General features: G+C 43.7%; 1 protein-coding gene across 1 annotated transcript in view; it reads right to left on the bottom strand.

The window, feature by feature from the left end:
* The window catches only part of TSPAN2 (tetraspanin 2), an 878,201-nt gene that overhangs the window by 6,847 nt on the left and 843,408 nt on the right, over positions 1-27,946 (bottom strand). The gene's annotated exons all lie outside the window — the stretch shown is intronic.

Raw genomic sequence — 27,946 nt, 5'->3', positions numbered from 1 at the left:
ATTAACAGCATTTAAAGCTGTATAGTTGAGGTGCAATATAAGTGAGCTGACAAATGCATTTGCACTCACTAGAAGAGGCGCCTGGGTTTCCCACTGCACGTGCGTTTCTTCACTGCCACAGCCACCAGACTCAGTTTCCCAGACTCCAGCTGGGCTCCCCATTATGTGGGAAGGCAGGGTTGTAGCTGTCAGTGCTAGAAAATGCGCTTGGGATTCCGGCTGCGCTGGCGCTACTTTACTACCACTGGACTCAGATTCCCAGGTTCCATCTGGGTTCATGATTATCTAGAAAGGCGGGCTGTTGCCCAGCGCTAAAAGAGGCACCTGGGCTTTCTGCTGCACGGAATGCTTACGGCTGCTCCCCAGACAATGACCAGGACTAGTCGGGGAGTCCCAAGACCCAGATAACTAGCTCAACTGATAGATAGGAATGAAGGAAGGGAGGTTAGCGAAGTCACTCTAATCTAACCCTTCCCAGGGGCGAGTCTTCCTCCCCTCCCCCTCCCCACCCACACTACTGCGTCCCTTTCACCTTTTCAATTACACCACTGATAACGTGATTTAGTGCCTTAAAAGGTCGCAGTTTATTTCAACATAACATGGTTTTACATTTCGCAATTCTAGTGGTCATTCATAAACACCCATCTATGTTATTGTATACTTTCGTTGTCTTTGTATATTGATTTTCTTTATTTGCCCCCAGACAGTATAGATTACGGTGAGGTGCCCCATTGGCCAGGCCTCTGTGTTTGCGGTTCCAGGCTTCAAATTGCTACCGAATTTGGTGAGTTTCCGTCAGGACGGGCTGCAAGTGCCGTTCCGCTTGCCCTGGACCTTTTGCTGGGCCCTCGCCTGATCTTCAGGGCCCCTGCTGTGCCGCATCCCAAGGACCCTGTGTGAGCATTTCCTCTACTCTGCCTGTGGCTGTGACCTGTCATTTAGCTGCTTCAGTACCCCTGCCATGAGGCATCCCAAGGGCCCTGTGGGCGCATCACATCTACTCTACCTGTGACTGTGTGCCGTCATTAGCTCCCTCAATGCCCCTGCCGTGAGGTATCCCAAGGACACTGTGTGAGCCTTCCATCTACCTTCAATAATTTTTCTCTTTTGTAAATCTTTCCAGGGTTTCTTCCGCCTCACCTCTAACCTGCGACACCAGCGTCCTTTGGTGTGGGTGGGTGGGATTCTTTTGCCTCCTTGCAGGGGGTGCTGTTTGTTCACTCAGGGCCTCGCGCCCTTATTTAACCCCCCCAGCTGCCTGACGCCTCGCCCCCTGATTGGGGGGGCATAGGCTACCTTGGGGCAGACGATCCTGGTCGCCCCTTCTTTTGCTGGCTTCCGCGACGGGAGGTGGCTTCCCACCTCCGGGCTGCGTTTGCCCCGGGCCCCCATTAGGTCTGGCTGCCTTCCAGGTGTCGTTGCACGCTGAGATCTTTATAGGGTCGGATTTATGTGTTTAGGGACCGTGTTACCTGCCTAATGGAAGCCACTGAGAGTAAACTTTCAAAGTTCAAAGGTAAATGACTTTCATCCTCTTTTTATCATTAAAGATGCATCAAGATAAGGTTGTTATAATGTATTATAATGAAGCATGTTCGTCCCCCATTTAGATACCTGACATTTACTATACTTCATCTCTAGCTGACAGTGGCCATTTATTGTCTCCCCTTTTGTAGACTCAGTGGCCATTTATTGCTTGAGATTGCTTTAAAATTTGCATCATGAAATGTTGTACCTGGGCCATGCAAATACAGTATATAGCTGATTTTAACTAATATTTTAGAGCTGCTGTCCTCACACACTCAGGTAGAGCAAAGAAAGTTTTGCTAACCTTGGCCTCAACTTAATTCCCTAGGAAAGTTGCCCGGTTATCTGGGTTCTCCACACTTTCACACTGTGGTTTGGCTGCACATCTATGAATGCGTTATTAATTAATTGATATGATAACATTTTTGACTTGAATAATACTGATATTGCTAATTCCCTTTCAAGGGAAATGGGAGGTTCATAACCAGATAAAATGTGTGAGTGGGAGAAGTTATCGTCCCACATGATTGATATTTTATTCTCAAGCACTGCCTGCTTTCTAGCTCGACCTCGGAATTGTGGATGAGAAGGAGGAGCCTTTAACTCACGTCTGCCTTACTCCATATGGTGAGGTCCTTAATTTGCTTGCCTGCAAATACAGCCTGCAGTTTTCTTTTGAATCCTTGTCTTACACTCCGTTTTTAAAACCAACATTTATTGGTAGGGATCACAGTAGTCTAATTCATTTTATTTTGTCTATATCTGACATATTGGATGTTTTCTCCGATTACACTGCTTTAGAAAATGCCACAGTATTAACAACGTATTGTCAATCTCTCATTACGGAAGGACAATCACTGTGGATCAAATTACCTACTGTTTACCACTTCCAGTGGATAAGAACACGGGAGATTTTCTGAGAAATGAGAGAATTGACAAGGAACGTTTCTACCAATAGGTTGGAGTTACAAATATGCCTAGATGAGCAAGTTAGAGCAGAATACATTATTATTGGTTTCCTGTGCTATGTAGGTCAGCTAGGGAATTACAGTTGGTCCCTCCCGGGCGATGGTTTGAAGTGAGCTGCTAAAAAACACACAGGAAAATTTGTAAAGGCACGTACATTAGTTCCCAGAAATCACAAGCATATTTGTTTTTGTAGAACAGAATATTAAAGAGCCTTTGCTACGAGAAAGAAACAGATAAGGGGCGAGGCTTATGAATCCTTGTTAGGAGCTTGTTTGTGAAAAATATCAGAGCATTTTGCAAGGTGACTAACCTCTCATTTTTCAAGGATCATTCTGACATTGTTATTCCTTCTGACAACTGCTTTAGTCATTGTTCAGAGGGTTATAGTGGTGGCATTTCAACTACTAAGCCCATAGGAAGTGAGGCAGCAAAGTTTGCTTGTTTTAATATAGATTACAAAGATGAACTGAACGCTAATAACAGATGCCCTAAAAGGGAAGGCACCCAGCCCTGATGGGGTCCCAGTAGACTTATGCAGGTGAAATACCAACCTGTGGGTCTCTCTTTTAACAAATGTCCTGAGGGCTGTTGCCAGTTCTGGTCCACCACGCTCCTGGCTCCATACGACTATCGTACCCTTCTTAAACAAGGCAATCATAGCAATTCAAAGTGTTATCGTCCCATATGATCGATAGATTCTACGATTAAGGTGAAGGGGTAGATCCTTTTAGATCATTTAGATATGTGACCCAAGTACATCCAGATTATGTCTGATTTGCAATTTGGTTTTACTCTGGGGACAGTCAAGCATTCCCTTTAACTTTCACATCCTAATTAATTAACTCTCATTAGTAAAAAAGGGGAGCGCCTATGCAGCATTCATCGATGTAATCTCGGCATTTGATCATGTACACTGCAATAAACTATGAGGCATTCTGTGGATCCTGACCAATTTAGTTAATTTTCTCAGATAATTGCATAGTGAGATGACAACCAGTGTCAGATATGGCCCAAATGGTGAGACAATCAAACTTTTTCCATTTTCAAAGAGAATAAGACAGGGATGTGTTCTAGCTCCTTTTTGTTCACATTGTACAACAATGGGCTAGAAAAATATTTGACAAAATTTGTCATTGATGTATCATGTCTCGGTACCTGCCATATACCCGTTCTTCTTTGCACGGATGACGTGGTGCTCATGGTTTGGACGCAGCTTGCGTTGCAGAAAAGTCTGGACAAATTTATGCTTTTTTATGCAGATTTGATCTCACAATAAATCAGTTCAAGAGCCATATTATGGTTTTTGGTCCAAAAACATACAAACACATGTACTATGTTATTCAAACCAAGATTCGCTGAGTTACTACTTTTGTTTATCTGGTGATCTTATTTGATGACACTTGCAGTTGGACCCTCTGGGTCGTACTAAGGCGGACCTTTTGGGAGAAGTATAGAGTCACAGTTTAATTTCACTATAAAGCTGGGTATTAAACACATAGAAATATTAATGGTTTACAAATCAAAGTGCCTCTCAATTGCAACCTATGGTGCAGGGTTCTGATGAATATTTGACTTAGATGTTATTCAGAAATTTGAGAACAGGTTTCTGAAGATATTGCTGGCAGTTCCTCACAGCACATCTACTTTTCTGTGTCAGACATCCTCCATCCGGCTGTAATTGAAAGACTGTATCAGGCTGGATAAGGCGATGAAGGTCCAATGGTTGGCCTACATTGAGAACATTTGTGGTAACCTGAATATGTTGTTAGAATGGAAAAATTCATGCTTATGCATTGCTTTATGTAAATTAGCATTTGCGGCACCATTTTGAGTTTACAGTGGGAAGCAATTATATACAGAGCAAGAGAAAATCATTAATATTTCAATCAAAATTAGACACCACCGTTAAGTCATTCCATAAATGGTTATGGGTTTATTACATCACAATGTTCGATTGTATCAAATCTTATAAACAAAAATGTATTTCTCAATTAAATGTTTTGAAGAACAGGTGCTCAAGGGAAGGGTGGTGAGTGCATGAAGGGGATAGTGAAAGTGATGTGAGAAAGGATAGTGGTGTGCATATATACATCAACATTCAAAATTTACAATCTATCTAGCCAGATGCCTGGCAAATACACAAATGATAAATCATAACATAATATATTAGATGCAGATAATAAATCTCTGTCATCGGATGTCTGAACATAAAAGGAAAAGTCGATGTTGGACCCCTAAGCAGAACAGCAAACTTTACGCCTTGGGAGTGGGGTCTTCATCAGGACTGGGGTGGAGGAAATTAAGGCACCTGCTGGCTGCTGAAGAATTCCGTCATGACAGCTTAATTGAGAAATACATTTTTGTTTATAAGATTTGATACATGTACATGTTGTTAGTCCCATTTCAAGACCCCTTGCATTGACCATTGGTCCTTTCACTGTGGATTTGCCATTCTTGCTGACATCTAACTGTGGTGAAAATTAAATGGGTTTGGATTTGTTGAAGAAATTGCATGCTACTATTTATTTTTTCTCCGGCAAGTGTTTATATGACAATGGGGCCAGATGTGGTATGTGCTAAACAGTGTTGGTTCAAAGATGCACCTCTTCCTGTTGAATTTGCTGCTGTGCCACCCACTTTGTGGGCGACAGGTGTTATAGATGTGGGACTACTGCAGATACCTCCAATCTCGATACAAGTTAAGGATGGTGCTATTTTGTCCTGTATCCCTCAGTATAAAATACCACAGGCAGGAGAGCGAGCCTTATTGCAAATTATTCAGGATTCGATCAAAAAGGACTTTCCCTGCTGGTGACTGCTGGAGGAGGACTGGGCAGGAACCCTGGTGCTTGTGGGAGGAGGAGACTACAACCCCCAGCTCCCCCCGTGCCCAGGTCACGCATAAAGCGCCTTCGGTGTCCCGCGGCGCTTGTAGCCGCTTTCCCTGCTGGTGACTGCTGGAGGTGGACTGGGCAGGAACCCTGGTGCTTGCAGGAGGAGGAGACTTCAACCCCGAGCTCCCCCCGCGCCCAAGACACGCATAAAGCACCTTCAGTGTCCCGCGGCGCTTGTAGCTGCTTTCCGTGCTGGGGACTGCTGGAGGAGGACTGTGCAGGAACCCTGGTGCTTGCGGGAGGAGGAGACTTCAACCCCCAACTCCCCCCGCGCCCAGGTCGCGCATAAAGCACCTTCGGTGTCCCGCAGCGCGGAGGAGACCGGAGGAGGCTGGGCTGGGTTACCCCGCTAACACTTCGTCTACCGATTAGAAGGGGGAATCTTCTCGCTCCTCAGGTACCGTAGTCTTTGTTATCCTATTGAATAGCCCAAGCTCTTTATATTCTTCTCCTCCTCAGCTGGGATTTTACTTCCTTGCTACCTGAAACTAGAATGAGTAAGCTCTAGGGAGTAGCGGGTACTTTGGACGCCTTCATCACAAGGACTGAATCAATGCTTACCCACGAGATCCAGCTTTGGACCCAGTCCTTACCCAGAGACGCACTTCATTAGGTTTATTAACATCAGAGAGTGTCCTGCAATAATACTTGTTTGTCCCTGCCCCGGACCTGACTCAGCCCCTCCCTCTACAATCTCTGGACATAACTATTACGGATATTCAAACCGGGCCCAGTACTGCTACAAGGGCTCGGGCTTCCAAATCTCACATTGAGCTCACCACTAGTGAACCACCGGTTAAGAGAAGGAGGGGTGCGAGCACATTGAAACTCAAACAACAGCAAAAAGGGCCGTGACTTGCTAGATCCAAGGGCACTGGAGAGCCAGAACAAGGGATAAGTCAACCCATACCCAGCTTTGGGAAATCTATGATGCCATCCTCGTCTGGCGGAGAGGAATTTTGGAACAGGATGGAGAACATGGTTACAGCCCTATTAGCCCCTACCCAATTAAAACTCCCAGTAATTGAAGTGAGGCTATCTAAGCTAGAGGGCTTGGGCGAACTGGTTAGGCCACATATACCATGTGAGAAAGAGATGGAGAAGGTCTCTTCCCCTCTACGGTGGCTGGCAGAGATCCTTCTTGCCAACCCCCTCACCCACTTCAAGCCGAACTTGAACACCCTATGGATACAAACAGTCTTTCCCCTGCTCCTTACCAACATTCTCAACTGCCCACTTTCCAAAGGACTGTGAACTGCCCAAATCAGAGTTAACAGATATGCCCATGTACCATCCCCTCTCGCATTTCCCTGGGCAAGCCTCCTAGTACTTTACATGTATCTAATTTAGAGGAGGGAAATGTTGGTATCGCACAGGAGAGGGCACAGGAGAGGGCTAACATCACGGGGAGGCTCACGACCGGTCTCAAACGCTGCACCTACCATCCTCAGCAGCCCCACTGGTACTGGTCCTTGGGAATGTTCCCTCCTTGAGGGCGAATCAAAGCGAAAACACAACTCAGCTAATTGATAAATCTCTTCACTGGTTGTCTTTTCATACTCCCGCTGTGATGGGTGAGTGGTTATGGTTAGCTGACCATATTATCATGGCAAGAAGGGTAAGGTGGGTGGGGATGGCCCCAAAAATATTAAAGGGGGACTGTGTGGTGATTAATTTTAATAAACAAACAATATTGGAATCTCTTTTTTACCAACTCCACAGAGTCCCTCCTACGGGTACTCAGATTCTCCCCCTCGGCTATTTCTACCCCCCTCCTGCCAGGATGGTCCCAAACCCTCCGATGCTGTTTAAGGGGGAAAAGCAAATTCGATCCAAGCGGGAAATCCTGGCTTACTGCTTACAAATAGATTTGCACCTCTTTCTGGGATAGGCTCCTGTGATTGACTGCCTTCTCCACCACCCCCTGAGCATACACTAGTAAGTATACCATCTAAAATTAGAAAACCATCTAGGATTTTTAAACGGGAGATGGGGCAGTTAAATTCATAAGACAGAAGGGTACGAGGTTCCTTTTAGTGGTGTATTAGCCACTAAATGTGTATTCTAGGTGGTAAGGAGGTGGGGAATACCTCCTTTCGGAACTGGGACCCTCACACACCCAGCAAGCTAGGTGTCATGCTTCATCATATGGGTCTGCTCCTCGTCGGGCCAGCGCTGCAATGCTCAACGGGCACCCATAAAGGGGCTCTTTTTCGGAGAGCTTTTGTTCCTCGCCGTATCGGTGCCGAGGGTGTGAGGGGCCTAGGAATGTGTAGATGTAGGATGTGAATGTAAAACAGGTATGGGAACCCTTTGTGATAAATTTTATTCTGTTAGGGTCCCACTCTAGGTTAAAAGGATTAGAGGGGGGGCGACTGTTTTGTTATAAGGTGACAAAAATTTCACTCAACCCCCAGATGGTCAACATGTTTCTCGTCACAATAAGTCACAGATGTGATCAGGTGGCGATTCCTCAGGACCGTGGGAATGATACAAACTATCTACAGTGAATGGTGTGGTGCAACGCTACCCACCACTTACTCTCCCGAGGGTCATTACCCTGGAGAATGGCAGTCAACCTAGAGTACAAAGGAAAAATTATAAACACATGATCAAGGTGGGGGGAGAAAGAGATATCCCCTGTTGAATTCAGTCGTAATGTTAAAATATTACACAATCGTAATACAAGCTTTCTTGCTAAAAACATACAGAGCTCTTATGGAAACCATTCAAGCTCCATATGTGCTTCCATACAACTCCCCTGTGTATACATGCTTAAAAAGTGGTGATATGGACCGTAGTGGTGAGAGGTCGTGGGCTCACCTTTATGCGGTTTCTAGTACTGCCACAGTTAGCAGCGGATTGAAAGGACACTCAATGTAGTGTCTCTATATGGGAAGACACATGAAAGACCAGATCAATTCATTGCCTGCATGCACATATAGTTTGTTGCTCACTTGCTGGCACTAGTACAATTATCGAAAAGGAGCAGAAAGTCCAGGTCAGGTCAGTTGTAATCTACCATAGTGATCCCAAACCAATTTGCACCAGCAAGTTTAAACGGCCCCACACGGCCGGTATGCCTGGGGGAGGAGCTGCATGCAGAGTCAGGAACCGGAGGCTAAAGGGTCCGTACCAGTAGAGCTGCATGGCGTGAGAACCCCCCCCACACATAGGGACCCTGCCACGTGGAGGGCTGGTACCGTAATGCTGACACTGTTGGTTTGGAGCACAGTGGCTGGATGCACCCCACGTCTGTACCCGGAACCTCTTACCTCAAGTAATCCGCCGGTGTTAGATTGAGCCTCCCCATAGGATGCGCACACTCACCTGCTCCCGTTCAGAGCTGCATGTCCGACCTAACCGCTCCGCTGCCGCCCGGAAGGTATCTTGTCGCTGTGGGAGCCAGTTTAAATACTTGACGTAGTGATTGCAGAGTAGGCAAATTGGCCGCAGCTGAGGAACTACGAAATTACGCGATAGTTGAGGCGTGATGTCGCTACAGACTAGACCATGGCAGTCATCTTAAGGTGTGTTTTTTTGGTAGATGGGGGTATACTGGTATAAACAGTATGCTAGTGTGTAATGGCTGCAAACATGCCACGTCACTACGAAATCACGGGGTAGTTGAGGTGTGATGTCGCTGTAGACTAGACCATGGCGGCCATCTTAAGATTTGTTTTTGGAAAATGGGATATACTGGTATAAACAGTATGTTAGTGTGTAAAGGCTGCATATTCGCCACGTCAGTGAGTGCCATGCTGTACGTGGGGCGAGCTCAAATAACACCATGTGGGGTGCCTCATTACGGTCATTTAGGCCTTAAAAAACAGGCTCACAAAATAGTGTAGGGCGTGATGTCATTGTGACCAGAATCATAGTGGCCATCTTGGAGTATGTATCCTAAAAACCCCAACCTTGTATTGGAATGAAATAAATGTGTAGATGATGCCCAATGGGTGTAAGGCTCCTCAATCAACTACCAGCAAAATGATAAGGTGGTTCACACAACATGGGTTGCCTGCTAGGGCAGTTTAGCATGTATTGGTTAACATGCAGTGTATCCTACTCACCCAAGAAATGAAGGGGGCAGTTAGCATGTATTGGTTAATTAATGGTGCTCCAAGGGATGTCATCATTTAAGCCACCATTGGCTGAGTCAAGGTGGAACACCCACCTTTGTTCAATCCTGAACAGAGCCGTATGTGTTATTTGTTGGTGTGCCTCAAGAACTACCCAACGTAGACTCTCTGGGGGATGTCTCAGTTCTGTAAAATGAGTATACAGTTTAGTGTTTGTCTTAAGGCAACGAATACTGCTTTTATGTTCAGTGATTAGTGTCTTGATGGCTCTCATGGTCATCCCGACGTATCTTTTCTTGCAAGGGCATGTCAGTAGGTACACACAGCGAGATGTGTTGCAATTTGTGTGTTTATTGATGGTCCATGTGAATGTGTCAGATAGAACCAGTTCTTTAGTTTGTTTTGTCTGAGGACAAACGGTGCAAGATCCGTAGTGTCCCGTGACAGGGGGGAGATCCCACAATTGTCTCTGGTTTGAGCTGTTCCTATTTCTGGGTCTCGTGTGTATCAACATGTCTTTTAAGTTGTTAGTACGTTTAAACGCAAATCTAGGTTTGGGTATGGCCAGTGTCCCTGTGTTCAGAATCTCCCAATGTTTGTTTACGGCTCTCTTGATCAAGTTTGATTTGGGTGTGAATGTGGTTACGCATGTCACAGTATTAGAGGGTTCTTTTTCATGTACCTCTAGAAGGCTTTCTCGATGATTATTTCTTGCTCGTTTCATGCAAGAGATGATTTGTCTTCTAGGGTATTGTCTTTTTTGCAAGTTGTCTGATAATGTTTCAGCTTCAGTCTTGTAGTCATCTACTGAACTACAAGTCCTCCTGATTCGTAAAAGTTGGCTGAAGGGTAGGTTATTTTTCAGAGTCTTGGGATAATAACTGCTATATAACAGTAAGCTGTTCCTGTCAGTAGGCTTTTTAAACATACTGGTCGTCAGTTTGCCCTCCTGTAATTTGATGGTTAGATCTAAGAAGGCAACTTCTGTTGGTGAGATAGTGTGGGTGAACCTTAGGTACTGGTTCTTGGTGTTGATCCACCCACAGAATTCGTGGCATGTCTGAATGTCCCCCTGCCAAAAGATGAGTATGTCGTCTATATACCTCTTCCACAATCTCAGGTTAGCTCCGAAGGGGTTGCTGGCATGTCTAATGACCTCTTGCTCAAATGCCGCCATGTATAGACATGCCACACTAGGAGCAAAGGTACTCCCCATCGAAGTACCCTGAGACTGGTGGAAGAGTTGGTTGTTAAACTCAAAGATGTTTTCTGTTAGTGCTAACGTAGCACATTGCATAATGAATGAGATCGGTGTTGGGGCCACCCAGTTAGTCTCTGTTAGTGCAGTTTCTATCACTGTCGGCGTCTCTCTCTGTGGGATATTGGTGTATAGTTGCTCAACATCTGGGGTGACCAGGAGGTTGATGTCGGTGTTGTTTTCCATTTCCCCAATGGTTCGTACGATATCGGTGGTGTCCCTGATGTATGAGGTAGTCTGGTTAACCAGAGGTTGTAGATAGTGATCACAGAATTTCGACAGGGGTTCTAAGAGAGAACCGATCCCCGAAACTATGGGTCTGCCCGGGACTGGGGTGATCCCTTTATGTATTTTTGGCAGGGTGTAAAAGTAGGGCATCTTGAGATGTTTGGTGATCAGAAAATCTGCTTCTTTTCTGCTGATCCATCCATTACTTTCTGCCTCAAACACCATAGTGGCAATCTCAGTGGTTAACCGGGCTGTGGGGTTCGCTGTTATCAGTGTATAGAATTTTCTATTCTGGAGTTGTCTTAAGCATTCAATGTCATAATCCTTAGTAGATTGTATGACCGTTGCTCCCCCTTTGTCAGCCTGTTTTATTGTGATGCTGTTGTCCTCTGACAATGATTTGATTGCAGCATGTTCCTGATTGGAGAGATTATGAAAAGGGTCCCTGGTTTCCTCATTTTTTAGTTCTTTTAGTTAGGCCTTTTCAACAGCGGCGTAGCTATGGGGGGGGCGGTCCGCCCCAGGCGGCGCTATTCTGGGGGCGGTGGCCGCGTGGCACTGTTGGCCCGTTGCGGCGGCCTTTATAATTTATTTGGGGACACTCACTGACACTACTGTCAGTCATTACAGTAGTGTCAGTGTCCCCAAATAAATTAGAACGGCCGCCGCAAAGGGCCTCCAGTGCCACGCGCATGGCCCCGTTTGAAGCGCACCGCCCTCCTTGCAACTAATGCTTCCTGAATCCTGCAGCGCACGCACCCAGAACCACATAGCGTAGTGGTGGTGCATGTGGTGCATGACCTGAATGGCAGATAGAGGGGATCAGGGCAAGGACTCCAATGAGCTCTGTCAGCTCAGGGTCGGATCCAGCCGTGGACGAGCCCTCCCCTTCGTAGGGTGCACCGACGGCGGATGAAAATGTTGTTTTCTCTGGGGGGGGGGGGGGTGAAGTGGATGAGGATGCCTGCCTGACTGACATACATTGCACTGCTACACAGGACTGCCGCTCACTACTGGGGAGGCTGGTGATAAGAGACTACCGCCCCTGTTGTCCATTGTTGTTTTGTGTGTCATTGCCAGAGGAGTGTGAGAAGCAGTTCATGATGTGGTGTGCATCTTCATGTTGGTGTACGGAATGAGACTCAATGTATAATGTTTAGGTATTCCCTCATGTAATGCCATAGAACAGAATGATGAAGTAATTTTCCAATTATCTGTAATCTGCATTACTATAGTTCTCCCTTCTCATTCCATGGTTGCATTCATCTCGCCGTGCAGGCAATCGAACAGAGGCGCCGCGCGTAAAGGGTCTGTATTGGTACAGCACCAGCAGGCTTTGAATTTATTACCTTTGCTTACATACATTGCAGGCCCTGCACTTATAAAATCCCGGCTTCATGACATCCACTTGGGCTTCTCCTTGGGCATGTCACTTCTAACCAGATAGTCTCGCACTGACTTAGCTTTACGGAAAGTGATGATTGGTTTCTTAGGTGCATCCAGTCCTTGGACACGCTTTGCTCCTGGGATCAGGTCGAGGTTTCCACGCTCTTGAACGGGAAATCTAAGAATCTCGAGAATCAATGCCGACCGAGATCTTTTAAATATATTGGGGATCTAAGTAACGGCTCCCCAAGAGGGCGTCTTCTAAAAAGAACACAGCATCATGCTTACTCTATAGACGTTCTGCATCTGGGAAAGTACTCAGTTCTAATATAAGATCTGTCCATAAATCTTCGCATCCTGATCGCATCCAAACACGGAAAGGCAAGAAGGCAGAATAAAAGGCCTGCCCCTGTATGTTCCCGTTGAATTAAGCGCATTCTCCTTTATAATTATAAGGCAAGGAGTCCACTAGTACCTACCTCTTGGATGTACTGGTCAACCGATAACATTGTCTGTACCTTGAGAGATTAGAATAAATTGTCCTGAAGAAGGTGGTCTTCTATCCTTAGTCCTCCACCGAAACGCGTCGACGCAAGTCAAAAAAGGCAGACTATAGACTGGAGTGACATCTGTTCTCTGAAAAATTAAATAGCAGTATCTACACTGTGGAGAATAGTTGATTTGGGTCTTTTGTCTTCCTTTGTATTTTGGATTAGAAAACATTTTTTCTTACCTGTGTTCTCCCTATGTTTTGAATTGCTTTTTTATTGTCATTTTTATTGCTTGTTTATTGTACAACAAAGATAACGTCAAGCGTTGATTTTATTGTTCTGTAACTGTCACCCGTTTTTTATTGTGTCATGTTTTTAATAAAACACAGTAATTTTACTCACAACAATTTGGGACTGGGTTCAGATTCGGGTGTCTTGTTCTGGTGATTGATTGAGTTTGATACCTGTATGAGTTTGTGAGGTTATCCATATATGTGCCAAAAAGGGGAATCTTTCTCTGGACTATCGTCTTTTGGTGCTCTACCCCTTTTTGTGGCATAGAGCCCCTCTCTTTTACTTTATATTATAATAGCATCCTGTCCTATTACTGGGTCATTTTTAATGAGGTGCCAATATTTTCTCATTCTGTTACCAACACATAGATGTTCATTATTGTATGTTGTTACTAACATAGGTGTCTGACCTTTCTGACTGATTTTGACCCTTTTTCTTCCCAATAGAATGCACTCCCTCCTTCTGTTATCAGCTCTGTGAACTGCCCTATTGATCGTGCTCTTGCTATATCCTCTCGCTTTCAATCTGCCAATCATGTCTCTACTGACCTCCTGGTGCAATTATTTTTGGCTCGTAAACGTTTCCCGTTACTCTGTGATTATAATAGCTGCCCCAACGTACTGCGTTTATTGTAGTTGCTTGTGGGTCCGTCCCAGGGCCGGCAATCTTGTTGCGCGCCAGCGCTACCAATGACGGCCACCAATGACGGCCACCAATGACGGCCCTGGGCATCATTTTGGCTAGCCATCGCGCTAAGAACGTAGCAGTGACGCGTCACGCGCTTCACCACTATGCACTCTCGTGAGGAGTGGAGTCTGGGGCAGTGGCAGTGGCAGTGCTGGGCGATTTGCTGCTGGAGCAGAAGGGAACCAACCCCTACCGTAGAGACCCTGGCTCTGACTGCCACCACTGTGGAGTGTTGCTGGAGGCTGAGTGAGGTTAGAGCTAAACGGTTTTCATAGGGAAGGAATATAGCTGCCAAGGTTTCAGATTGCTATGTGTGACATTTTCATATTTTTTTTTATCTATGAGTGATACTTCAACAACTATGAGTGACACTTTCACGCAAACAAAATGAATATGAGGTACACATATAAATATCAGAATTTACACTCATTTGAGCAATGAAAAACTGTAAGAAGATTTTGAAAGTGCTGTAAAGCATGAGAAACGGAAGTGCCTTAGTAACCTAATCATATCGTAAAACAAATATCTAACCATGATTATGATATTAAAACTTAAACTCCGACCTTAGCAGGAACATTTATAATATCAGCACTCAGCAGCTTTCATTTTGTACACTTACCAAGTCTGTGAGTCATAGTGTGGCAGATAGGGATATAAAGACAGAGACTGCTGGCCTTGGGTCCATGTAGTCTCTTGGAGTGTCACCCTCCTTGGCTGTAGACAGCTGCTGGCAATTGGGATACATCACGTAGAGACTGACGATGGTGAGACAAGCTGTAAAGTGGCACCGCTGTCTTGAGAGCTGTGCCCTGTGTCTTTTAAATACACTCAGCACCTGCTCTCAGACTCACACCGACCGGAAAGAACCCACCATGATAGAGCCTCAGCATGCAGCAAGTGTCAAGGGGTCTGGAGGTCACAGGCTGAACACAGGCCTCCTCCCTTAATTATTTAAATCCGCGCAGGAGGTGTAATTAACTCAAGGGCCTGACAAGCAGGAAATTTAAATTTAAAACTTAAGTGTGTCATAGGAGCTAAATACTTTGACACTAATGTACAGGACAGAGCGAGCTGGAGCACCACCACTGTATAGGCCAGAGCTGAGCCACATGGCTGCTCCCGCAGCGACTGCTGTCTGGTAAGGATTCGTGCCGCATTCTCAAGAGTTATAACTGCAGGCACTTTCTCACGCGCGGCCGTTGCGCTGCGCGCCTGTCAGGCACTATAAGAAATTCTCACTTCCAATAGCTTGAACTTCCTAGCTCTCAATCATGGTGATGGGGCACACGGGCTGGGGGGGGCGGGAACTTTAAATATTAGGACACTAGTGATACCATTTGCTACCCCCAATCCCTAACTATGCCACTACTTGCCCACCTTCAGTAGTAACTATCCACATCGCTCCAAACTAAACCGGCCAAGTACTTTCACTCTTCACTGTTGAGGAGTTTATTTTACCCTGTTCCCCCGGAGCGGCGGCATTAACAAGGAATTTGTACATATGACTGCCACATCGGAGCACAACAGAATGATGAAACAGTGTGAGCACTAGAGCGCCAACCCGGCCCGCCTTTCACTGTCCTGTCTAAGCGGCACAGCCATTAGGCAAATGATTCAGTCACTCTCCTGACGTGCCTCACATGATTCAGAATGCTGCGCAGTGCGGCTGAATGTATGACACACCTAACAGCCAGCGCGGACCGGCGCAGACAGCTTACCTCATGCAGTGCAAATTATTATATGGCAGTCCTCCAGCCTTGACAGCTGAGGACAGGGAGGGCTATTATGCGTAATAATTAATTTTAATGTGGTGATGCGGGGCCTTGCCTTCAAATGCGTTAGGGTCACGCCTGATGCGTGGCACTTGGCAGGACTGGAGGAAAGGATCTTCTTTAGTGAGAGGCAGACAGTTCACAAGTCCTTTAAAAATAAGTGGGGGGACTAACCAAGTTAGGCAGTAAGCAAATTACATCATGACACATGCCATTCATAGCTGCCAAGGATTCAGATTGCTATGTGTGACATGTTCATAATTTCAGTGTGGTTATGAGTGACATTTCAACCACTATGAGTGACACATCAAGCAATGAAGATGAGGAAACATAAATATAAATTGAGCAATGAGAAACTCTCAGAAGATCTAACACTACTGCAACGAGAAACTCTCAGAAGATCTAACACTGCTGCAAACGCCTGCTGCAGCTGACTATAATTAAAATGACAGCGATGGACATCTAGAAAGTAGGTCACATGGCTCCGCTAAGAATTAACACCAAAAAGAGCAAGGACCTGCGGTTAGACTCTAGAACCACTGGAGCGAAGCTCTGCAATAAGAGCCACTGACAATACAAGACAACAGTTTAATAGACAACACAGATTTTTACTGGACCCCACCAATGTAGAAGGGGTATTGCTGGGTGTACGTGAGGCATTCTGAGTTGTAGTGCCATGAGCATAACCAGAGCCTGCCCTGATGTCCGACATAAATATCTCTAGTGTCACACAGCAAGTGAAAAGTTACACACATAGTAGTGCTACTCATCCCTATGTAGGGCGTCGTATCGTATTTTAGGACGATGTGTTTCTTGTGTGAGAAAGAATGCGCACAATACCAGGCAGAGCTGTTCTGGATCCGCAAATTTAGGTAGTGTGAGTATCACTGTGAAAGACCTATTTATTAATCTCCTGACATCTTCTTGAGTTGTTGCTTTTCAATAGCAGGCTTTTGTGGCCTCTTGTGTGCTCTTTTGGTAATTTAATGCCTGCCAGTCAGCTATTATGATCTCACACATTTGTTTTTTATTAGGTATATCATGAGTGCATTTAAGCCCATTATGAGATTTAACAAATTAGATTTTGCTTTCGGGTTGTGCTAAAAAAGTGGCGCAATCCTGATGCAAAATCTGGGCTTCGACTAATTTAACTTTTTTTTTAAAACCCTGCCACAAAGAGATTGGCAACAAGGAGAAGCATGTTAGTAGATCTTTTATGCCTAATTGGTTACAAAGTCTGCATTTTCTAATATTTGTATAGGGTTAAGACATCTGCTGCAGAGGTGCCCAGTAACTATCAGGGAATAATAATTGGTGAGATAACCCTGGAGGGGTTGGAGAAGTTTCTGTTTTGTGTAGTCCCAGATCTGACTCAAAGTCGTATAGAAGGTTAATGTGCCTGCAAAGCACATCGTGTAATATGCAGATGACAGATTTTTTTAAATGTAGCTAGGTAAGGCTACTACTTTAAACACAGATCCTTTTGTTACTTGCAGTTCATAAATAGTAAGCCTTTTAATATAGCACAGTGAGCTATGTAGGATATGTCACTGCTACACTTTTAAACCTCACCGACTCATGCAACACATCTTGTACACTGATTTACAAGCTTGCATGATTTATTTTCAATCTGTAGGTTATGTAAATTGCTCTGACACCCTGCATTGGGATGTGTAGCGTTATGAAAGATAGTAAAATAGTGCTCTTTAAATTGTGCGTAAATACTGGGACAGACCAAAACATCTGAGATACTAACAGTTCATGCACTTACATAAAGGGACCTAACAAAGTCAAAAGCATGCCTCTCTTAAGTACCTGTGAAGAGATAACAAACTGTGTGCAACGATGAATGATCCTGACAATCTCGTCATTAACATTTCCTCAACTCCGCTTGATAAATTTCAGACAAAATTACTTCAAAAAGGATCTTCTTTCGTTCCAACATATTCTTCAAATCTCCTGGAAGCAGAAGTAAGCCTCTACAAATTAATGCGCAAGTTAAGACTCAGACATTTCTTTGATAACGTTCTCACAGAATCATCTACACAACCATTAAACACCCTGCAAGGTTCGAAGCCCACAAGTACCTTCATGGCCCCTGTGAGCCACAAAGTTCTAGACACCTTTGAAACTCTGGTGAAACACGACTTGCAAGTTATTTTTAGACACAACAAGATCAAACAATTCAATTTAACATCCAAAGACAAATCTTTATTAAAACAATTAGCCAATGACCCCAACATTATCTTTCTTAATGCTGACAAAGGGGGTGCACTTGTCATAATGAACACAGATCATTACAACCGTAAATTGGAAGAACATGTATCCGATACTGGGACTTATCACATTCTTGATCACAATCCCACACTTGACATCCAACTAGTCTTACAGAACATCATCGATAAAGCAGTCCTACATGGTACCATTGGAGAAACCGAGCGCAAATTTCTCATCACGAAGTTTCCCAAGAATCCAACACTACGCATGTTACCTAAAATTCAAAAAAACTTAATTGATCCATCAATGAGACCGATCGTTTCCACCCGGGGTTCACTCCATGAACCAGTTGGCAAGTATCTTGACAAACATTTTCAACCAATGGTTAAAGCCATGTCTACGTATGTAAGAGACACAACTGACTTTTTGAATATCTTATTAAAATTTACTACCCCATGGGAGAATGACATGTATTTCTGTACTATAGACGTCACGTCTCTGTACACGTCTATTCCACATAACCTTGGTATTGAGGCCACTGAATTCTTTTTACTACAGTCACAGATACCACAGGATCTACAGGTCCATTTATTAGAATTGTTACACTTCACGTTATATCACAGATATTTTTGTCACAACAATTGTTTCTTTTTGCAGCTTAACGGCACTTCTATGGGCAATTGTGCAGCTCCCAGTAATGCCAATATGTTTATGCATAAATTTGAATTGGACCATATCATCAACAATGATCCATGGAAATCTCATTTACTACTTTTTTTACGGTACATTGATGATATTTTTTTTATTTGGCGTGGTCCCAAAATTTTACTGACACAGGCCATTGATCAACTAAACCAGGTTAATTAAAGATTGCAGTTCACGTTCAACATTGATGAATCTCACATTAATTTTCTCGATGTTCTCATCTTCATCAAGGACAATCACATAGAAACCAACATGTACAGAAAGGACACCGACAGAAACAACCTTTTACATTTTTCTAGTTTTCATCAGCCTTCACTCAAAAGTCATTTACCATTCTCTCAAATTCTCAGGATCAAACGCATTATTTCAGAACCCACACAACTAGCACAACAGGTTTCAAACATGGAACGTCGTTTTCTTGACAGATGTTATCCACCTGAAATTCTCGCTAAGGCCATTGACAAAACATCAATGAAACAAAGGGCGCAGCTATTGGATCAACAACAGATGAATACCAAATCAACTTCCAGAGCTGTTATCGTCTCTAAATATTCTACAGAAAGTGTTAGTTTGAAGAAAGCTATTTTTAAACACTGGCCTATGTTACAAGTTGAATCTGACTTTAACCAAATTTTTTCTGAAAGACCTCTGTTTGCCTATGAAAGGAGCAAAAATCTCATGGAATTATTGAAACCACCTAATTCAACTCAGTTAACTTTGCTACACAAGGGCACAATGCCTTGCCACAATTGTGGAAATTGCAACAGTATCATTAAAGGGAACATTGTTCAACATCCCACACATGGATACAACATTAAACTTTTTGTTTCAGCCACGTGCGACTCAAAAAATTTGGTTTATATGTTGAAATGCCCATGCGGCTTAGCATACATTGGCAAAACAGAAAGGAAGATCAAAACACGTTTGAATGAACATAAAAGCAATATCCGGAATAAGAGTTTGAAATCAGCGGTTGCTACACATTTCAATGAACACAACTTCAACATCAGTCAACTACGTTTTCTTGTTTGTGAAGTTGTTCCTCTCTTAGAAGGTAGAGATAACCGCAAATTTCTGATTCAACGTGAAACATCCTGGATACATAAAATGAACTCCCTGGTACCTAATGGACTCAATGATCGAATTGAACTCAGTTGTTTCATGTAAACACATATTGTGCTATGTACTATGTTGTTGGTTCAATGTATTCAGCTTTGTATCTGTTTTATTTTTTCCCAATTCATGATTGTCACAACCTTGTTTCTCCATTTTTGCTTTTGTCCCTACGTTTACTTTTCATCTTCTTTATCTTCTTCTTGACACTTATCTTCTATTTCTATTTTTATCTTTCTTACATGAAATCTTTTCATCACAGTCCATGTTAGCTATTTTATCGTTACTCTTGTAATTTTCTCTTTTTTTTAATTTCTAACTTTATTGTTAATGCTTATGTGCACACACGTTTTTCTCTTAATATTTTTTCTCTTAATATTTTTTCTCTATAAATATTTTTGTCACCACCACGATTAATTCTCTCACTTCATTTTATCTTCCTTCATTGATCTTACATTTCATATTCCCTTAGTTTGTTTCCAGTCTTGCTTATACTTTTTCTCATTGCGACAAGTTAAGATGGCCGCCGTTTGGCGCTACGATTATGATCTTTTACTTTGGTGCATTCACCCGCTCTAAGATGGCCGCCATCTCGGCGTGATATCAATTGCCTGTTTCCCCTGTTTATTAAGGGTTTGAACAACAGTTGACATTCGTAAAACTACCAACGTGAGCACTGCACATGTTCGCTCTGGATCATGCTAAAGGTAAATTCACGTTTAGCGGAGCTATTCCTTGTTTAAGTTTTGGGATACTACGGATTGTGTTTCCTTTGTTACACGTTCCTTAATCACGGTGGTTTTGTTCGTTTTAAACTTTGCCAACAGGCTTGCACGATAATTTCCCTCGTTACACTTTTCCCATCATTTAGGAATCACGGTGATTCTTTTTGTCGTCTTAAATTCAGCTAACGGACTCTTCACATTTCTCACCACTTATGAATCACGGTGACTTTCTTTGACATTTTCTTTGATGCTTTAAACTTTGCTAACGGATTTCTTCCATTTATCCAGTCACGTTAACCAATCTTTTCGGATCAGGGTCACATTCAGGGATATTTTTTACTTCTCCTCGTTTCACTTGTGTGAACCACTACCTTCGTTTTTCTTCCTTTTTTTCTTTCACGACAATGATCTGACTGAACACACACCTTTTATAAGAGATATAAGTTTGTTAGTAGACATCAGTTCAAGGGGTCGTAACACTCACTCCTACCTTTACTTTCTCCTGACGAAGGGTTACCCACCCGAAATGCATTGGGGATTTTCCTTCGGTTTCCTTCAAAAAGCTATTTGGAATCGCTTAAGCAGCTCTATTGTTTATACATTCACGCTGACAATGGATATTATTGTTTAATAAACCTTCAAGATTGACCTTATTGAACCTCTCTTGGATTAATTGCGATTTTGTCGCACCTGTACTGCTGTGCTATAAGGGGGACACCACTCACCTTTGAGTGGTGCAACTACTGCCTTTACTTTTTCGCCTTGGTTTAGAGGACGACTCCTCTTCAGCACGCTCAGAACTTACCTAAATTTGGGTTATCTTATTGAAAACTGGTGTGCGTGGTATTCATAAATATCTCTAGTGTCACACAGCAAGTGACAAGTTACACACATAGTAGTGCTACTCATCCCTATGTAGGGCGTCGTATCGTATTATAGGATGATGTGTTTCTTGTGTGAGTAAGAATGCGCACAATACCAGGCAGAGCTTTTCTGGACCCGCAGATTTAGGTAGTGTGAGTATCACTGTGAAAGACCTATTTATTAATCTCCTGACATCTTCTTGAGTTGTTGCTTTTCAATAGCAGGCTCTTGTGGCCTCTTGTGTGCTTTTTTGGTAATTTAATGCCTGCCAGTCAGCTATTATGATCTCACACATTTGTTTTTTATTAGGTATATCATGAGTGCATTTAAGCCCATTATGAGATTTAACAAATTAGATTTTGCTTTCGGGTTGTGCTAAAAAAGTGGCGCAATCCTGATGCAAAATCTGGGCTTCGACTAATTTTACTTTTTTTTTTAAAACCCCGCCACAAAGAGATTGGCAACAAGGAGAAGCATGTTAGTAGATCTTTTATGCCTAATTGGTTACAAAGTCTGCATTTTCTAATATTTGTATAGGGTTAAGACATCTGCTGCAGAGGTGCCCAGTAACTATCAGGGAATAATAATTGGTGAGATAACCCTGGAAGGGTTGGAGAAGTTTCTGTTTTGTGTAGTCCCAGATCTGACTCAAAGTCGTATAGAAGGTTAATGTGCCTGCAAAGCACATCATGTAATATGCAGATGACAGATTTTTTTAAATGTAGCTAGGTAAGGCTACTACTTTAAACACAGATCCTTTTGTTACTTGCAGTTCATAAATAGTAAGCCTTTTAATATAGCACAGTGAGCTATGTAGGATATGTCACTGCTACACTTTTAAACCTCACCGACTCATGCAACACATCTTGTACACTGATTTATAAGCTTGCATGATTTATTTTCAATCTGTATGTTATGTAAATTGCTCTGACACCCTGCATTGGGATGTGTAGCGTTATGAAAGATAGTAAAATAGTGCTCTTTAAATTGTGTGTAAATACTGGGACAGACCAAAACATCTGAGATACTAACAGTTCATGCACTTACATAAAGGGACCTAACAAAGTCAAAAGCATGCCTCTCTTAAGTACCTGTGAAGAGATAACAAACTGTGTGCTTTTGTTTCGCTCCGTTGTATTTACATTTAAGTGTGAGGTTCCAGGCCACTCGATCAAAAGGAGGTCTAATGGCCCCTTAACTTGGCCTTTATCTTTGGTCCAGCTGGAGATGTATATAAAAAAGCCCCCCTCCCTGCCTGCACTTTGCTGCTGGGAATAAAAAGCAGACAATGTGCAGGTGCTGCTGAACGTGTCTGAAAATGACACCTGGACAAGTTCAGCATATTTCTGTGGGGCCCAACTTCTTGGCAGGGTGGACGGCGTTCACCCTGTGAAAATAGTGGGTGGATGCTGTGCACCCCGTAATTGTGTCCTGGTTGGTGTCTTTCACTGGCTGCCTGGTTGTTTCAGTCTGAGTCCTGGAGATTCACAAATAGAAACTTACCTTGACTTTTACTGGCACATCTACTAATGTAACAGACAGGCTAAAACCCTGAGTAGGAACCGAATGGCTATCTGTACATCACCCTGAGTAGTAGTTAATGCAAAATTAATTCACACAACCTTTTAGACTTTGGAGTGTATTTTTATCCATGGCGAGGGGTTAATCGACCGGTGGCTCTGATAATTTCTTTTGGTCAAAGAAGTCAAGGTGTATGAAAGAATGACATGGTCTCAGATTTTTTTTTTTACTTCATATATTGTGACTCTTTCATGCAGAGATTTCCATTGAGACAAGTCATTTCTAACCAGTGTTTTCAACTGAGTAGCTTTGGACCGTGTCATGTATGTGCATGTAACTTGCATGATCGGGTTAAACTATTAGCAGCGATACTACGTGTCTCTCGGACCTCTTTCAAGTGCTTGCTGTCCTTTTTCCCCAGCACCCTTCCCCCAGGGGCGACAATCTGAGGGATAGCCCCGGGCGCCACAAGCTCTAGCTACGCCTCTGCTTCTCAAAGGTCAATACCTCCACCGGTACCATGCCACTGCTGGGCATAAAGGTGGAGGGGTTCCTTAGGCCGGAGTCTAGTGTCCTATGTTCTTCCTCTGTATCCTCAAAGTATGCTCTCAGGCATACTTTTCTAAATAGGCTCTGGATTTCGCATTGTTCTAGGAATTTATCCTCTTTGGGGGTGGGGACATATCCCAGCCCTTTTTCCAGTACTGTTTGTTCTATTGATGTAAGTTGTCTATGTGATAAGTTTACCACTAGAATCTCCTGCCTCGTGTTTTGCTCCTGGTTTCCATCATGTTGGGTTGTTGGTCCTGCCATTGAACTTGTTTGTATCCTCCTCTTTTGCGCCCTCTTCCTCTGCCCCAACCTCTACCTAAAAAAGGTGGGTTGCTTGCAGGAAAAAATTGAGGTTGGCCATGGGGATACATTGGAAAAGGCCAGTAGGGAGGCTGTGGGCCTTGAAAATTTTGTATGGAATAGTTAGCAGCAAGTGGGTGGTTGTTTCTCCTTTGATTAGGGCCCCCCCAACTCCCACTGCTAGAGTCACTATTGGCTGAATCTCTTCTATTTGCATCGCGACTTTCATCAGAGGAGTAACTAGTTTTGTTGGACGTATAATCTGCCTTCAGGTAAAGATATTTTTTTTTTTCCTTGTCAAATCTGTTTATATCCTTTTGAAGCTTGCTGACCTCCTGTTTCATCAGGAATTCCTTGTGTTCAGCTATCTCATTATTGAGTTCAGTCAATTTGGATTTAAACAGGGTCTCCTGAATCGTGGTTTTAATAGCTCCCTCTCCCAATTGTATTTTAATGAGGAGAGCGACAGCTATCCTTCTTGCCGTGTTGATAATGAGGAGATCCTTCTTGCCAACCCCCTCACCCACTTGAAGCCGAACTTGAACACCCTAAGGATACAAACACTCTTTCCCCTGCTCCTTACCAACATTCTAACTGCCCACTTTCCAAAGGACTGTGAACAGCCCAAATCAGAGCGAACAGATATGCCCATGTACCATCCCCTCTCGCGTTTCCCTGGGCAAGCCTCCTAGTACTTTACATGTATCTAATTTAGAGGAGGGAAATGTTGGTATCGCACAGGAGAGGGCTAACATCTCGGGGGCGGCTCATGACCGGTCTCAAACGCTGCACCTACCATCCTCAGCAGCCCCACTGGTACTGGTCCTTGGAAATGTTCCCTACTTGAGGGCGAATCAAAGCGAAAACACAACTCAGCAAATTGATAAATTTCTTCACTGAGTTGTCTTTTCATACTCCCGCTGTGATGGGTGAGTGACTATGGTTAGCTGACCATATTATCACGGCAAAAAGGGTAAGGTGGGTGGGGATGGCCCCAAAAATATTAAAGGGGGACTGTATGGTGATTCATTTTAATAACCAAACAGTATTGGGATCTCTTTTTTACCAACTCCACAGAGTCCCTACTAAGGGTACTCAGATTCTCCCCCTCAGCTATTTCTACCCCCCTCCTGCCAGGATGGTCCCGAACCCTCCGATGCTGTTTAGGGGGGAAATGCAAATTCGATCCAAGTGGGAAATCCTGGCTTACTGCACCTCTTTCGGGGATGGACTCCTGTGATTGACTGCCTTCTCCACCACCCCCTGAGCATACACTAGTAAGTATACCATCTAAAATTAGAAAACCAACTAGGATTTTTAAACGGGAGATGGGGCAGTTAAATTCATTCCTGCCTTCTCCACCACCCCCTGAGCATACACTAGTAAATATACCATCTAAAATCAGCAAACCACCTGGGATTTCTAAACGGGAGATGGGGCAGTTAAATTCGTTCCTTCTGGCAACTTGGAACGTGGGGGGTATAGCACACAAATTGGGTAATGACCAATGGGTAAAAATCTGGCAGAAACCTGATTTAATTTCTTTCCAGGAAACCTGGGCTATCGACCCCATTTTTGTAAATGGGTACCGTTCCTTTCAATCGAGGGCAGTCCAAACCCTAGCAGGGAGGGCAAAGGGGAGTTTGTTAACTCTGATCCCGAGTACATCGGATCTGAAAGTAAAACGGTTCATAGAAAATAATCCTCTCTTCCATATCCTCATTATTGACCTGCAACTTCAAGGGTCCTGGCTTCTGATTAATTTTTATAATAACAATTTTGGGCCCAATATTCATTCAGCTGTGGATGAGGTAGATTAGGAATTGGACACCATTTTGAAAAACCAAAAGCTAAAGGAACCAAGAAACATCATCTGGCTAGGGGACTTTAATATTCACCCCTGTAAATACAGCTTAGAAAGGGTATGTGGTATGACTGATCTTGTGGGAAATCCATTAATCACTTCACTAGCAGTGTCTATGGTAATAGCTTGAATCGTTGACTTTTGGTACTTGGTGATTGTAAACAACTATCCCTCTTCCACTGAATCCCTACCCAAAACCTTTCCGCGTTGCGATCACAAATCAACCATAGACTTCTTCTTGACTTCAACCCAGTTAAATGATAGATGTATCAATGTGGATGCCCTATTTACAGCATTTAGCGATCACACGATCTTAACCTGCGAAATCCGCTCTGCCCCTAGAGAAATGCCGAAACATCAGGAAATAGCTCCGCCTATAATCGCTAAAAGGAATGGTTATCAATTGAAGTGGGCCCAAATTGAGAGTGCTAATATCCTTACCCAAACGGTTATCAATGCGCTAACTAGTATTGAATATGTTTGGATCCTAATAGCTCCCCTAGCGAATCATTATCAGGCTTCACTAACCTATTGGCTAATATAAATGTTCTTTAACTCGGTATAAACCTGATAGATCCAATATGGTTAGTGGGTGGTTCAACTCCCCTTGCTCAAAAACGAGAAAGGCCTTAGTAACAGCTCTAAAGATACAACCCAGGGATGCATCAATAATTGCATCGCTACACAGGGACTATAAACTAGCAAGAAAAGCCAGGGAGAGGGTAAGGAGGGAGGAAATATGGGCCAATCTAGAGGTAGCGTCAGTCTGAGGGAACAGCAAAGAGTTTTGGGTAATAATCAATGCGCCCTATTTTAAAACAAAAGGTGACCCTACCTTAGACTCATCTATACCTGATGATGACTGGGTGGCTCACTATTCAAGTATTTTCTCCATCAACTGAGCTGACCTCAGGCCCCACACTGTAGGACCCATGAATCCCCAAGAGAGCCTAGTATTTACTATTTCGGAGGTTAAGTTGGGTCTAGAGGCTTGCAGCAAGGGGAAAGCACCAGGCCCGGATGGGGTTCCAATTGACTTTTTTCAAACGGTCCCAGAACTCTGGGTCCCTTTGTTGACAAATGTTTTTAATAAGATAGCATCAGGGAAGATGAGCCTAATAGTTCCAATTTTTAAAAAGGGAGATAAGGGAAGATAAGGGAAATCCTAAAAATTACAGACCCATCTCCCATATTGATACAACTGCTAAATTGATGGGTCGTCTCCTGTCTAGGCTTGAATCTTGGGCGTATGATAGGAATTTTCTAATGTTAACCCAGTATGGTTTTCAACAGGAGAAGGGCAATGTGGATCAGTGCCTAAAACCTCGCTCTTATTACGGTCAAATATGTGAGGGTCAAGGATGGGAAACTATATTCAGCTTTCATGGATTTAATGGCAGCGTTCGACTGCATTTCCCACCCGAAACTCTGGGATATTATGTTACAAATGGGATTGGATCAGCCCCTAATTGTCTTCATTCGGCAACTGTATTCAGATGCTTCTGCATCCGTCCGATATGGGAGAAATGGGGAGAGGACCCGCTCTTTTAAGATCTTAAGAGGGGTCAGGAAAGGCTGCGTCCTCGCACCGTTTTTATTGGGGGAGTGTCTCTGGATGTCCCCATATGTGACTCCCATCGACTCCCTATCTTGGCATATGCCGATGATGCCGTACTCCTCTCCAGAACTGGGGTGGGCCAGCGATAACAGCATATGCGGCTTTTATGAATTTGCTGGACCTAAAGGTCAATGAAACAAACACATTTATTTTTAATTGCAGGGGAAGGGAGAAAAGATAAAGCACCACAGTTTCATATGGACTCAAAGAAAATCAAAGTCATTAATACTTTCTCCTATTTAGGAGTCCTCTTCGATAAAAACCAGTCCTGGACACAGCAGGTGGAAGGTAGAGCATTGACGATGAATAGGAGCTTAGTGGCATTAAAAACATTTACTAGGCGGTTGGGTGCCAGACCCCTGGGCACTATAAAAAAGATCTATCAGGCCAAAAAAGTGTTGAACGTGACATACGGGCCAGGCGTATGGGGCATGGCTCCGATTGAATCATTGCAGCTAGTCGAAAATAAATTCCTGAAATCCTTGATCTCGCTTCCAAAGTCATACTCTAACTACATTTTTCACATTGAATCAGATGTCCCATGTATCACTGACTCAATTTGTTTGGCTTATGCTGCGGTTGCCGATCTGGCATAGGGACACAGTCCCCCTGAATCAAGGGATTATTACTGACCTCCTCAAGCTGGAGAAACATAGCAGGAGAGGTTTGTTAAGCTATGTAGAACAGGATTTTAACCCCTTAGGCTTGTCGAACCTCTTCAGGATCCCAATGACATGCCGGGACTTCTCTAAGAGTAGGTTGGCCGAGACTTACGAGACTTACAAGGCGAGGGCTCAATACGTCTGTAAAGAGAAGAACTTTGGTGCGCAGATGGTGCGGCTGTATCATCTAACTCCCCCAATTGAGGAGGGTGAGTTT

The sequence above is a fragment of the Triturus cristatus genome, chromosome 1_1 (assembly GCF_964204655.1).
Source record: "Triturus cristatus chromosome 1_1, aTriCri1.1, whole genome shotgun sequence".
NCBI lineage: Eukaryota > Metazoa > Chordata > Amphibia > Caudata > Salamandridae > Triturus > Triturus cristatus.
Note: the sequence above shows the minus strand (reverse complement) of the source record. Positions and strands in the feature narration are given on the sequence as shown.